This window comes from Lolium perenne, chromosome 7, assembly GCF_019359855.2.
Source record: "Lolium perenne isolate Kyuss_39 chromosome 7, Kyuss_2.0, whole genome shotgun sequence".
Classification (NCBI taxonomy): Eukaryota; Viridiplantae; Streptophyta; class Magnoliopsida; order Poales; family Poaceae; genus Lolium; species Lolium perenne.
The window spans coordinates 260,515,620-260,530,385 of record NC_067250.2 but is presented as its reverse complement, the minus strand read 5'-3'; positions in this window follow the sequence as shown (position 1 = coordinate 260,530,385).

The following is a 14,766-nucleotide window of genomic DNA, read 5'->3' as shown; positions in this document are numbered from 1 at the left end:
TGATGCTAGAGTTGTGTATGCTCCTAGATCATGTAACAAGCCAGCTCATAACTTTTAGCAGCTTGGGGTGTTCGGGAAGCTCACATGAACCATGCCATTTGGACAACTGACCTCCTGGTTTCTGTAACCTGTTAAAAATAATCGGAAGCTGCCGAGGTTTTGTTGGCCAAATATATAGTTCATTGTTTGAATCACAAAAAGGACGCCTGCAACAGAATACTATCTTTTCGTTAGTTTCCATAATTATGTGACATGATACCTGGTTCAAGGAACGTAGTCTATATACCTGTCGCTAGTTGGCGTCTGCGCACTCTGTATAATTGGTTTCGGTATGTGCATTTAACCGTGCTTGCCGCACGGTGTACGTCCAACACCCGAGCGTCACCTTTTATCCTGGAGATGCTCCACCTAAATTAGCGATGTGCCGATGTGGTACTAAAACATCGGCCAAACAATAAACACGGGATCGGCCGAGTGCGCGCGCTTGTTTTCGTTCCCGATTTCCTTTCCGTTAGCTCGTCATCCGTCCGATCGTCGTTCCGTCGCGTGCCATGCTCTCTTTGTCCTGCTCCGCCTCGAGCCGGAGATCCTCGATCTCCTGTTGATTGATCTTATTCGTGTGTTCGGACAGATGGTTTTCTCCGGCCGCACCCCGTTGGCGGTTTGGCCCTGCTTGATGTCTAACTGGTTGCAGGTTGGCTGGTTGCCGCGAGCGGTGTCGCTCCGACGAGGCCGACGGCCGCGCGCGATGACGGAGCGCGCCGGCCGGAGCGCCTGGCTGGCTTCAGCCACGTCTGCGCGACACTTCTATCGTCCCGCGTCAGCGCAATTCACCTTCGCTTCTTGCCGGCAGGATGGTAGCGGCGTGGCTGGAGCGCGTGTTGAGGCCGATCGACCAACGCTTCCGCCGTTGCAGCCGCCCGATTTGACTCTGGATGTATGTTTCTCTAGACGGCTTATGCAGTATGCACTTGATGACTCGATGTTTAATTACGACCAGAAAGTTGACTTGAAATATGAACTGACATGGCATTTCCTATGGTGCAACTCTCTGGGCTACGCTTGCTTCGAGTTGGATATGGAGCTCTTTGATACTCCCTCCGTCCTACCAAAAATGTCTTCATTTTGTCAATTTTTTTTTTTTGAGAAACACAGTACAAACGCAGGCGCTCACATACACGCGCATACACTCACCCCTATGAACGTACACACGCACACCCTACCCCTATGAGCACCTCCAGAAGACTGAGTCGGCGGATTGGATCTTGAAATTGACGAAGTCACTACATGCGCCTCGCTGTCGACGGGAACGTCGCCTCCCACTGAATGAATATTCCGCCCTTATGAGACACACAGATGTCAAACCTGGGGATTGAACTCTGGTGGGCTGGGGGTACAACCACCCTCCTAACCACCCAACCTCAGGTTGGTTCTCCATTTTGTCAAAATTTGAATGTACCTAAACACCATGTAGTAGTTAGATACATCCAAATTTTGATAAAGCTAAGATACTTTTGGTGAGACGGAAGGAGTACCACTATCACGATAAGGAATGGCTAGATGGCAAGAAACTCAAAGAAATGACCCATCTAATTTAAGCTCGAAATAGGCTTTGCCCCGCTTTATAAATAAAGCAACCACATCCATATAGAATTCAGATACAACACACCGAGAGCACACCACACACCAACAGTCTGCTGGGGCAACAACACAACATGCCCACAAGAACGAGTAAAGCGATACAACCCCCACAGAAGAGGGCCACTCAGAGGCTGGACAACGTAGAAATGCGACAGGCTGCCGCAAGAAGATCCTCCAACATGCCGTCCAGGCGCTCCCTATCCCGCTGCCTACATAGCGGGTACCACTGCTGCAACAAAGTCAAGAAAGAGTAGATAAAGTCAGAAGTGCGTTGAGGTAATATACTCTCAATGACCATCTTATTGCGCACAGTCCATGGATTATAGGTCAAGGCCTCGAACAATAACCAGAAGAGGCGCCTCCTCCTACCGGTGTTGTTCGCATGGGCCTCAATGAACTCTCCGAGGGCTGAAGCCTGCCACTCAGGCCCTAGCGCCTCCTGGAGAAAGCTCCAAAGGAAACGGGCCGCGGGGCAAGAGAACATGATGTGCGTCGTCGACTCCGGGACCGCACACAATGGACAAAGCCCGTTGCCCGGCCCGTGCCTCTTCGCAACCTCCACCCTAGAGGGAAGGCGATCCCTAAGCAACTTACATAAGAAAATCTTCGTCTTAAGCGGGATAGGTGCTTTAAAAAGAGGGGTCGTCCAGGGAAGCGGGGGGGCCTAAACATGGCCCTATAGGCTGTCAGCACGGAGAACGAGCCGGAAGGCGTTAAGCGCCAAGAGGGCGAGTCTAATCCTCCCGGCAAAGCATCCGGGAGGAGGTTCCGCAGCAAGGCCAGAGGCCTCTCCCTGGGTAAGACCGCGATGGAACAGGATATCCCAGCCCCCCGGGCGGCGTCGGCAACAAGAATATGGGGGTCTGCACAAATGGCGAAGAGGTCCAGGAATTCAAGACTCGCGATAGGGAATGGCTAGATGGCAAGAAACTCAAAGAAATGACCCATCTAATTTATAACGGTTGGAAGAGGAATTTGTTGGATAATTAGGCACAATTTCCATGATTAATTCCAGAATATAAAACATGATGGCAGCAACTAGTAACATGTGAAACTCAAACATACTAGATGCATTAATCAACATGAGTAGCAGCAGCGCAAACGGTAAAGCATCCATCGCTAAACAGATCGAGATATGTCGCACGTACCGATCTGGTGGAGGTGGCGGTGGAGGTGTAGCAGATGATGTCGCGGCAGTAACGTCGTTGACGACGGGGACGACGGGTCGAAGTAGACGGCGTTGAAGATGACAGTAGGCAGCACCGCCCGACTTGGACGGAAGGCGACCCGTGATGAAGAGCTTGAGCAGTCGCGCAGAGCGCTTCCCAAAAACCTAATTCGCCCTCTCCCGTACAGGATCGCAAGGACGAGTGGTTCCGGAGACCTGCTCTCCCGTTCGCCGATGCACGTCGGCGAGCGGGATGGAGTAGGCTACGATGGCGGCGCAAGCAGAGAGAGGTGGAAACCCTAACTCGTGTATTCAGTATATTTCTGCGGTAGCCGGGCAAGAGATTATATAGTCTCGGGAAACCCTAGGCAACGTGGGCCACGCCCACGTCGCACGAACGTTTCGAGTCGGTTACAGATAGCCCACGATCCGGGAGCGACCCGAACCGACTAACTGCGACGCGTCCGTCTAGGACTCTGTTCGTTTTCCTGAGCTGCAAAAAGTAAGGAAAGTCTCGGCTCGAGGCTCAATCCACTCACCACGAGCGCGCGCGTCATGACGTGACGTGACGTGACGTGTCGAGTCGAGACGAGCGAGCGAGGAGGAGGAGGAGCGCGCGCGTGTAGCACTCCTATTCTCACTCACTTACTAGTGGTGAAACAACCCACCTTATAAGGTGGTCTAACTTCCTCCCAACTTTCCATGTGGGACTAAACTTCCCACCTCTTGCCACTCCCTAGTGAGCTGCCACCAACTTGGGCTCAAACTCACAAGGCTTCCACTATGTGGGCTTTGAGATTTATAGGAAAATCTGAAATCTAGTATGGGCCACTAAGTGTAGGCCCAATATTTCAACAATCCCCCACCAGATCTCAAATCCCCATTTAGAGATTTACCAATACTCGCTGCTTGTTTATATACCAGTGTTTCAACGGAGACTGTTAAGTTGAACTTCCGCCTAGAACCTTAAGCTACATCCATTCACACTTGAACAATGGACTAAGCCTTGAATTGCAAGTTTTGCGTGAACATGGTTTCACTCAAAGTCATGACCAGTACATGGCTGCTAGTAGCCTACCCCGCGGGTGAAGCATATGCGTCATACTTCGTGGTCTCTTCATGAGTTTACTAGAGATCACCCAAAATCTCATAGATTGCGACGTTTAACAATCGGACTCATATAGGTGTGTTATTTCAAGAATGCTCTGTAGGACAACATCTTTGCTAATATAGCCAACATAAACACATTAAGGCTTGTTGCCAACCTGCCTTACAGCAATTGAGAGTTGTGCATCTTCACATAGAGAGGGTTACATAATACTCTCCTCAATTAAACCACTAGTTTGTTCTTCCCAGGTCCTAATTCACGGGATCTCCGATCACAAAGGTTGGGTTACCACTATGGTGTAACATCAACGGGTCTCAAACCCATCTCCCTCGATGCACTTTCTATCACATTACGTGATAGTCCCTTTGTAAAGGGATCTGCCAGGTTTTTGTCTGTTTGAATATATGTAACAGTTATTACTCCGGAGTTTCGCAATTTCCTGACAGACTTCAAACATCTCTTGACGTGTCTTGATGACTTCGCGTTATCCTTAGAATTGTTCACTTTGACAATTACAGTTTGATTGTCACAATTCAAAAGGATTGCCGGAACAGGTTTTTCAACCACAGGCAAGTCCATCAAGAGCTCACGCAACCATTCTGATTCAACAGTGGTTGTGTCTAAAGCAGTAAGCTCGGCTTCCATAGTTGACCTCGTCAATATGGTTTGCTTGCAAGATCTCCATGATACTGCGCCACCTCCAAAGGTAAAGACATACCCACTTGTGGCGTACAGATCAGCTACATCTGAGATCCAATTCGAATCACTATATCCTTCAAGCACAGCTGGGTGCCCTGAATAGTGAATCCCATAACTCATTGCACCACATAGGTAGCGCATGACCCTATCAAGTGCATGCCAATGATCAGTACCCGGGTTTGACATGAACCTACTCAACTTGCTAACAGCAAAAGAGATATCGGGTCTAGTCGCGCTCGCTAAGTACATGAGTGAGCCAACGATCTGAGAATATCTCAATTGATCTATGGCAATCCTCCGGTTCTTGCGTAGTGTCACACTGGGATCATAAGGTGTTGGAGAAGACTTGCTATCAATATAGCCGAACCGGCTCAAAATCTTCTCAACATAATGGGATTGCGTTAGAGTAATCCCACTCTCGTTCTTAATCAGCTTGATGTTCAGAATCACATCAGCTTCTCCCAGATCTTTCATATCAAAACTCTTTGACAAGAAAGACTTGACCTCGTGTATTACTCTCATGTTTATACCAAAGATCATAATATCATCCACATACAAACATAGTATAACACCTTCGCCCCCACCATGGCGATAGTAAACACACTTGTCAGCCTCATTAACAACAAAGCCTACAGAAGTTAAAGTTCTGTCAAACTTCTCATGCCATTGCTTAGGTGCTTGTTTCAGGCCATATAAAGATTTCAGCAACTTGCACACCTTTCTTTCTTCACCTTTTACTACAAACCCATCAGGCTGATCCATATAGATTTCCTCTTCCAACTCTCCATTAAGGAAAGCTGTCTTTACGTCCATTTGATGAACGATAAGACCATAGGAGGCAGCCATGGATAGTAGTACTCGAATGGTGGTAAGTCTAGCGACAGGTGAATAGGTGTCGAAGTAATCTTCGCCTTCTCTCTGTGTGTAGCCTTTCGCTACAAGCCGCACCTTGTACTTTTCAATAGTACCATCAGGTCTTAGCTTCTTCTTGAACACCCATTTGCAGCCCACAGGCTTGCATCCATGGGGTCGTTCTGATAGCTCCCAAGTTCCATTAGAAAGGATCGAGTCCATCTCGTTATGGACAGCTTCTTTCCAGTCATCTGCATCTGGAGATGCATATGCCTCTGCAATGGACGTGGGAGTATCATCCACAAGGTACACAATGAAATCATCACCAAAGGATTTTTCAATCCTTCGTCTCTTGCTCCGTTTAGGAGCTTCATTGTCATCCTTCTCAGTAACATTCTCATGTGATTGTTCAAAATACTCATTAGATGTACTGGACTCAGGAATTATCTCAGTAGAAATTCTAGCAATGCTATGCATATCTTTCATAGGAAACATATTCTCAAAAAATGTTGCATCACGAGATTCCATAATAGTATCAACATGCATATCAGGTACCTCGGATTGAACTACTAAAAATCTATGTCCTACACTCCGAGGAGCATAACCTAGAAAGATACAATCCACTGTCTTTGGTCCAAGTTTGCGCTTCTTAGTAATTGGAATATTGACTTTCGCCAAACATCCCCATGTGCGCAAATACGAAAGTGATGGTTTTCTCCCAGCCCACTCTTCGTAAGGGGTTTTATCTTTATTCTTGTTAGGAACTCTATTCAGGACATGACATGAAGTCAACAAAGCCTCCCCCCACCATGCCTTTGATAAACCAGCAGTGGCTAACATGGAATTCACCAAGTCAGTCAGCGTGCGGTTTTTCCTCTCGGCAACCCCGTTTGATTGGGGTGAATAGGGAGGCGTCCTCTCATGTATAATGCCATGTTCCTCACAGAATTCATCAAAGATTTTAGGAAAATATTCGTCACCACGATCCGACCTAAGACGCTTGATCTTTCTCTCTAGTTGATTTTCAACTTCGGCCTTATAAATTTTGAAGTAGTCTAAAGCTTCATCTTTAGTTCGCAACAAATAAACATAGCAAAATCTAGTCGCATCATCAATCAATGTCATGAAATATCTCTTTCCACCTTTTGTCAACACACCATTCATCTCGCATAGATCAGAATGTATGAGTTCTAGAGGTGCCAAGTTTCTCTCCTCGGCCGCCTTGTGAGGCTTCCGAGGTTGCTTTGATTGCACAAAACTATGGCACTTAGAACCTTTGGCAATGGTGAAATTCGGAATTAAACTTAAACTGGATAGCCGAGACATTAAACCAAAATTAATGTGACATAAACGAGAATGCCAAACACTGGTATCATCACTAACATTGCCACATATATGGTTCACAGACTTATTACTGAAATCAGAAAGCGAAAAGCGGAACAAGCTGTTGGGATACGTTGCATAGAAAACAAAAAATTTCCTACCGCGAGAACGCAATCCAAGCCAAGATGCAATCTAGAAGATGGGAGCAACGAGGGGATGAACGAGAACAAGCTGTTATGTGATCAATGTTGAGAGTGTCCACTAGTGAAAGTATGATCCCTAGGCCTTGTTCCTAAATACTGCTATCGCTTCTTGTTTACTGTTTTACTGCATCTGTACTGTTCGCAATATTACCACCATCCATCACACGCCAGTCCTGGACAGCAAAGCACTTTTCTGGTGCTGTTGCTACTGCTCATATATATTCATACCACCTGTATCTCACTATCTCTTCGCCGAACTAGTGCACCTATTAGGTGTGTTGGGGACACAAGAAACTTCTTGCTTTGTGGTTGCAGGGTTGCTTGAGAGGGATATCTTTGACCTCTTCCTCCTTGAGATCGATAAACCTTGGGTGATCCACTTAAGGGAAACATGCTGCTGTTCTACAAACCTCTGCTCTTGGAGGCCCAACACTGTCTACAAGAATAGAAGCTCCCGTAGACATCAGGGTGCGGCCAAGGCTGAGCCAAGAGTGGCCGGCCACCCTCCCCTTGCCCCTCATTATATAGGTGGAAGCCCCAAGAGTTGTGGTCCAAGTCTTCGAATAAGACCCCAACACCAAAACTTCCCAAAGGTGGGAAACCTACTCAAGGGGGGAGTCCTACCCAAGGTGGGACTCCCACCTTTCCTTGAGGTGGGGCTGGCCGGCCACCAAGGTGGAGCCCACCTGGGACTCCTCCCCCTTAGGGTTTGCCCGGCCATGCTAGTAGAGTCCCTCCGGGACTCCACCTTCCATAGTGCCGTTCTTCCGGACTTTTCTAGAACCTGCCATAAATGCACCGGATCATTTCCAAACTTGGAATATGACTTCCTATATATGAATCTTATTCTCCGGACCATTCCGGAACTCCTCGTGATGTCCTGGATCCTATCCGAGACTCCGAACAAAACTTCGAACTCCATTCCATATTCCATATCTACTTAAAACGACATCAAACCTTAAGTGTGTCACCCTACGGTTCGCGAACTATGCGGACATGGTTGAGTACTCACTCCGACCAATAACCAATAGCGGGATCTGGAGATCCATAATGGCTCCCACATATTCAACGATGACTTTAGTGATCGAATGAACCATTCACATACGATACCAATTCCCTTTGTCACGCGATATTTTACTTGTCCGAGGTTTGATCATCGGTATCACTCTATACCTTGTTCAACCTCGTCTCCTGACAAGTACTCTTTACTAAATCTTGTGGTATGTGGTCTCTTATGAACTTATTCATATGCTTGCAAGACATTAGACGACATTCCACCGAGAGGGCCCAGAGTATATCTATCCGTCATCGGGATGGACAAATCCCACTGTTGATCCATATGCCTCAACTCATACTTTCCGGATACTTAATCCCACCTTTATAACCACCCATTTACGCAGTGGCGTTTGATGGAATCAAAGTACCTTTCCGGTATAAGTGATTTATATGATCTCATGGTCATAAGGACTAGGTAACTATGTATCGAAAGCTTATAGCAAATAACTTAATGACGTGATCTTATGCTATGCTTAATTGGGTGTGTCCATTACATCATTCATACAATGATATAACTTTGTTATTAATAACATCCAATGTTCATGATTATGAAACTAATCATCAATTAATCAACAAGCTAGTTAAGAGGCATACTAGGGACTCTTTGTTGTTTACATATCACACATGTATCAATGTTTCGGTTAATACAATTATAGCATGGTATATAAACATTTATCATAAACATAAAGATATATATAATAACCACTTTATTATTGCCTCTAGGGCATATCTCCTTCAGTCTCCCACTTGCACTAGAGTCAATAATCTAGTTTACAGTTGTAAAGATATAACACCTTGGCCTTCCGGTGCTTTATCATGTATTGCTCACGGGAGAGGTTTTAGTCAACGAATCTGACACGCTCAGAAACGTATGTATTTTGTAATTCATTTGCGTCTCAACGCATCACTCATTTCCAAATGAGTCGGCATTACATATGTTTGGTCTTCTGGTGGAACCTTAATTCCGCGGTCTGAAATATGTCACTAATATTGTCACACACAATATAGCTTCAAAGTTCTGACTCTGTCGGAACTACACCAAGTTCTCAAAGAACCTCTTGACTTTAACATCCTTTGTCATTGTCAAAACAATGACATACTCTGCCTTCTTTTGCAGAATCCGTCACAATATTTAGAACTCTTCTAAATCTAGCATAGACAACTTCTAGCTTATTGTGCTACCTTTTAAACAACACTTAGTCAAATTTGAGATTGAAATTGTATTTTATATGTGACAAAACCAATATCGGTGCAACACCTTACAGCGATTTGTTTGTCATTTCTCCATACAAAATTATATATATATATATCCTTGGTTCTTCTAAAGTACTCAAGAATATTCTTACTGTTTTCAATGATCATCACATGAATCATTCTGGTACATGCACATAACATTTTTAAGAGCACATGACATCTGATTGTGTACATATTATTTGTGATCTATAATCACTCATGTGTTTTTACTCATTGAGTATCAGATACACTCAAGTCTTGTTTAAACCTTCACATGACAAGAACATTTTCTTGACATTTCTATATTGAACTACTTCAATATCCATTCTATGTACTTTGACTTAAACTTATTTATGTGTTTCAATCTATCTTCATAGATCTTGACACTAAATTTGTTTCAGTCCATATCCTTTCATTGAAATTAATTCTCAATGAAACCTTTTTAATCAAGTATATAATTACATCATTTATAACCAACTATATGTCATCTACATAAAGTATTATAAATATGTCTCAGCGCTCCCACTTAATTTCTTGCAAATGCAAGTCTCTTCATCGTCTCTGATGAAATCAAAAACTCTTTGACTATTTCATCTGGTGAAGATTCCAACTCCATGATACTTACTTCATCCAATTGAAGTTTGTATACCTATCTAGTATTCCACGGACCAGCAAAACTCTTGGTTGTATCTTGTATACACCTTTAATACACACTTCTGATAAGTAATGTATTTTGCCATCCTACTATCATATCTCATAAAAGAAATATGTAGTGATTACTAGAATAATCCACATAGAATATAAGCATTGCTACGGAAGATCTAATCTTATCGTAGTCAACTCTTTGAACTTTGTCGTAAACAACTTTTTAACAAGTCAAGCTTTATCAATTTTTATAGATCCATTTACTTTCATCAAGTATTTATCTATCTTGGATTTCATGGCGTATAGCCATTTTAACGGAGTCAGGGCCCATCATAACTTCTTTGTTTGTAGTTGGTTTATCATTGTTCAAAATCAATCCTTTGTCCACAAATCATTTATTTGATCACAAAGTAAACCATACCTACAAGGTTCAATAAGTACTTCGATCTCCATGGCTAAAACACTTTGTAGTCATGGGAGCCATGATCGTCGTGGCCGTTTCCGGAACCAATTCCGATGCTACGCTACTCTGACCATTATGCTCAGGTTCATAAACCTTATCAAGTTCTATTGTCCTCCCACTCAAATACTTCTCTAGAAACAATTTCTTGGAAATAAGAAACATTGACAAACACTTTTATCTTTGTCTCGTGGGAATAATTCCCAATCAAATCTCTGGGATAACCAACAAAGACATTCATCCGATTTTGATTGTAAACTTATTTACTTATGCTATGCATACCAAAATTTAAGAAAAGACTATTAGGATTCATACCCATGCCATAACTCGTATGGTGTCATTTCAACGGATCATGATGATGCTCTATTAAGTGTAAAAGCGGTAGTCACTAAAGCATAATCCACAAAAAATATAATGGCATCAATATTTTATCTCATCATTGATCCAACAAGGTTTGGATACATCTCTCGGATACTATATCATCATTATGATATTCCAAGAAACGTGAGTTGTAGAACAATTTCATAACTCTCTTAGATGTTCGCTAAAACTCGTAATTCAAATATTTCTGCCATGATTCAATCATAGATATTTGACTTTTCTATTACGTTGATTTCTTCATGCTGAAATTTATTTGAATCCATTCAAATGTTTCAAACTTCTTCCTTATCGAATATATCCACATATACTCAATTCATTGTTGGAAGTTTTCATGAAGTAGAAGAATCTCCCGCACACAACTATGCCCAGTGAGCCACATACATCATCATGTATGTTTTCACTAAGTTAGTTGCCCGTTCAACTCTTGGCCTATGAACGGTATTTTAATCATTCTCTTTAGAAAAGATTTGCAAGCGCCAAATGATTCAAAAATCAAATGACTCCAAAAATCCATTTGCATGGAGTTCCTTCATGCGTTCCTTTCTAACATGACCTAAATGGCGGTTCCACAAATAAGGGGAATTCAAATCATTTGCCTTATGGCATTTTAGCGTCAGTGTTATGTATGTGTGTTTCATCATTAAGATTTATAATAACTTATCCATCGTACATGGAGTAATGTCATAATTTGAACAACTCATTGTTTTCATTTGACCAGAGCAAAATAACAATTATTAAGTTCTTTATTATAAATTCTAAGGGCTAGATAGAATGCTAATGACGAACATAATAACACTTTATTTTTGTTCCAGACGTGCATTCCTATCATATTCCTTGTCAGTCATTTAGGCCATTGTATTCTTGTATTGCGTTGTTTTGTATGACACTTCATACCAACCAATATGGTACAATTACCCAAGAATTTCATTGTGTGACCAAACGAGGAATACATTCATAACATGTATATCATTTATATACACCTGAGCTAGACTTTCTAGTCTTTTCTTTCTTTCTGCCAATATATCTTTTGCAGTTTCTCTTTTAGTTTTCCTCATTATTCAGAAAAATACTTCAACATCATTAACTTCTAGGTTTGTTGGTCAAATACCAATAACCTTGAGGTTCTTACTTTGAAGTTCATCATCATATGACAAGTGTTCTAGATTTCACTATCAGTAACTTTGTAATATGATGAACAATTTCACTCATAATTTTATCCATTATATCATGACGACTTTCCGAGACCATGTCTGTGCATGCTAGGCTCGTAAAGTTTAACCTCAGTATTCGCATGTGCAAATCTGGCTTGCACCTGTTGTATTCACACGTAGAATCTATCACACCCGATCATCACGTGATGCTTCGAAACGACGAGTCTTAGCAACAGTGCATACTAAGGATGATAACTTCATGGATATGCGAATATTATTAGTGCCCCAATAGTTGGAGGATTGGGACGCCTTGCGTCTTCAACCTTCGTACATTCCCATAAAACTTATGAGTTTATGTAGTCTCACCAAATTATATTCTATCATCTTGCAATAAGGTCTTAGATATCACATATATCTCATACCTTGATTATTTCTGAAAACTAAATTTTCAGCTCCTTACTTTTCAAACATATTTGAAGTTCGATTTTCACGGAGACAAGATAACTTTATGTACTAATTGAAACCATAGCTTTTTGAATCAACAATGTGAGGTTTACTAAAAGTTTGCTATAGGACTTAATCACTTCTTGATTCTTTAACAATACGGTACCAGTCCGTAAAGTTTCTTGTCAGATTTTAACAGTATTTCTATCTCAATAACAAGACTAGCGCATGGTAGAAAAACGGATTCCAATACTACAAAATTAATTCAAAATACTACTCAGACTATGTTTATGATAATTAGTTCATGTTTTAATCTAATTACTAATGAACTTCCACTTAATACAACATCCCTCATAGTTGTTAAGTGGTACACGATCCACATCCACTACACCAAAACCGATCATCACATGAGATGATGTAGCTTCAATGGTGAACATCAACATGTTGATCATATCATCCATATGACTCGTGTTCAACCTTTCGGTTTCCGTTGTCCCGAGGCCATGTCTGTACATGCTAGGCTCGTCAAGCAAACCCAAGTATTCCGCGTGTGCAACATGGCTTACACCCGTTGTATATGAACGTTGAATCTATCACATCCGATCATCACGAGATGCTTTGAAACGACGAACTTTGGCAACGGTGCATACGAGGGGAGAACACTTTATTATCTTGATATTAATGTGAGGGATCATCTTATAATGCTACCGTCGCGTTCTAAGCAAAATAAGATGCATAAAGGATTAACATCACATGCAATTCATATGTGATATGATATGGCCCTTTTGTCTTTGCGCCTTTGATCTTCATCTCCAAAGCACGGACATGATCTCCATCATCAACGGGCATGATCTCCATCATCGTCGGCGTAGCGTCAAGGTCCATGGTGCCGTCTTCATGGTTGTTCACCTCATGTAGCAACTATTACAACTACTTTGAAATACTACTCAACATGAATATTAAAGACAACCATAAGGCTCCTGCCGGTTGCCACAATACAATAATGATCATCTCATACATATTCATCATCACATTATGGCCATATCATATCACCAAACCCTGCAAAAACAAGTTAGACGTCTCTAATTTGGTTTGCATATTTTACGTGGTCTAGGGTTTTCGAGAGAGATCTAATCTACCTACGAACATGAACCACAACGGTGATACTAATGTTGTCAATAGAAGAGTAAATTGAATCTTCACTATAGTAGGAGAGACAGACACCCGCAAAGCCTCTTATGCAATACAAGTTGCATGTCGAACGAGGAACAAGTCTCATGAACGCGGTCATGTAAAGTTAGTCCGGGCCGCTTCATCCCACTATGCCACAAAGATGCAAAGTACTCAAACTAAAGACAACAAGAGCATCAACGCCCACAAAACCATTGTGTTCTACTCGTGCAACCATCTATGCATAGACACGGCTCTGATACCACTGTTGGGATACGTTGCATAGAAAACAAAAAATTTCCTACCGCGAGAACGCAATCCAAGCCAAGATGCAATCTTGAAGATGGGAGCAACGAGGGGATGAACGAGACTAACCCTTGAAGATTTCCAAAGCCTATAAGAGTAGGCTCTTATTGCTGCGGTAGACGATCACTTGCCGCTTGCAAAAGCGCGTAGAAGATCTTGATCACGGTGCCACGATCGGGCAGCACCTCCGTACTCGGTCACACGTTCAGTGTTGATGACGACATCCTTCTCCCTGTTCCAGCGGGCAGCGGAAGTAGTAGATCCTCCTTGGAGTCCCGACAGCACGACGGCGTGGTGGCGGTGTCGATGGAGATCTCCGGCGGAGCTTCGCTAAGCATATGCGGGAGAGGTGGTGGAGGAGAGGTAGCTAGGGTTTGGGGAGAGGGGGCTTGGGCGCCGGCCCTCAAAGGGGTGTGATACGTATCCGACGTATCGATAATTTCTTATGTTCCATGCCACATTATTGATGATATCTACATGTTTTATGCATACTTTATGTCATATTTATGCGTTTTCCGGAACTAACCTATTGACGAGATGCCGAAGTGCCAGTTCCTGTTTTCTGCTGTTTTTGGTTTCAGAAATCCTAGTAAGGAAATATTCTCGGAATTGGACGAAATCAACGCCCAGAGTCTTAAAACTCCACGAAGCTTCCAGAACACCCAAGAGCCGCCAGAGAGGGGCCACAGGGCCCCCAGATGATAGGGTGGCGCGGCCCAGGCCTTGGCCGCGCCCCCCCTAGCGTGTCGTCGCCTCGTTGACCTTCTGACGCCGCCTCTTCGCCTATAAGAAGCCACTCGACCTAAAACCTCGAGACGGAAAAGCCACGGTACGAGAAACCTTCCAGAGCCGCCGCCATCGCGAAGCCAAGATCTGGGGGACAGGAGTCTCTGTTCCGGCACGCCGCCGGGACGGGGAAGTGCCCC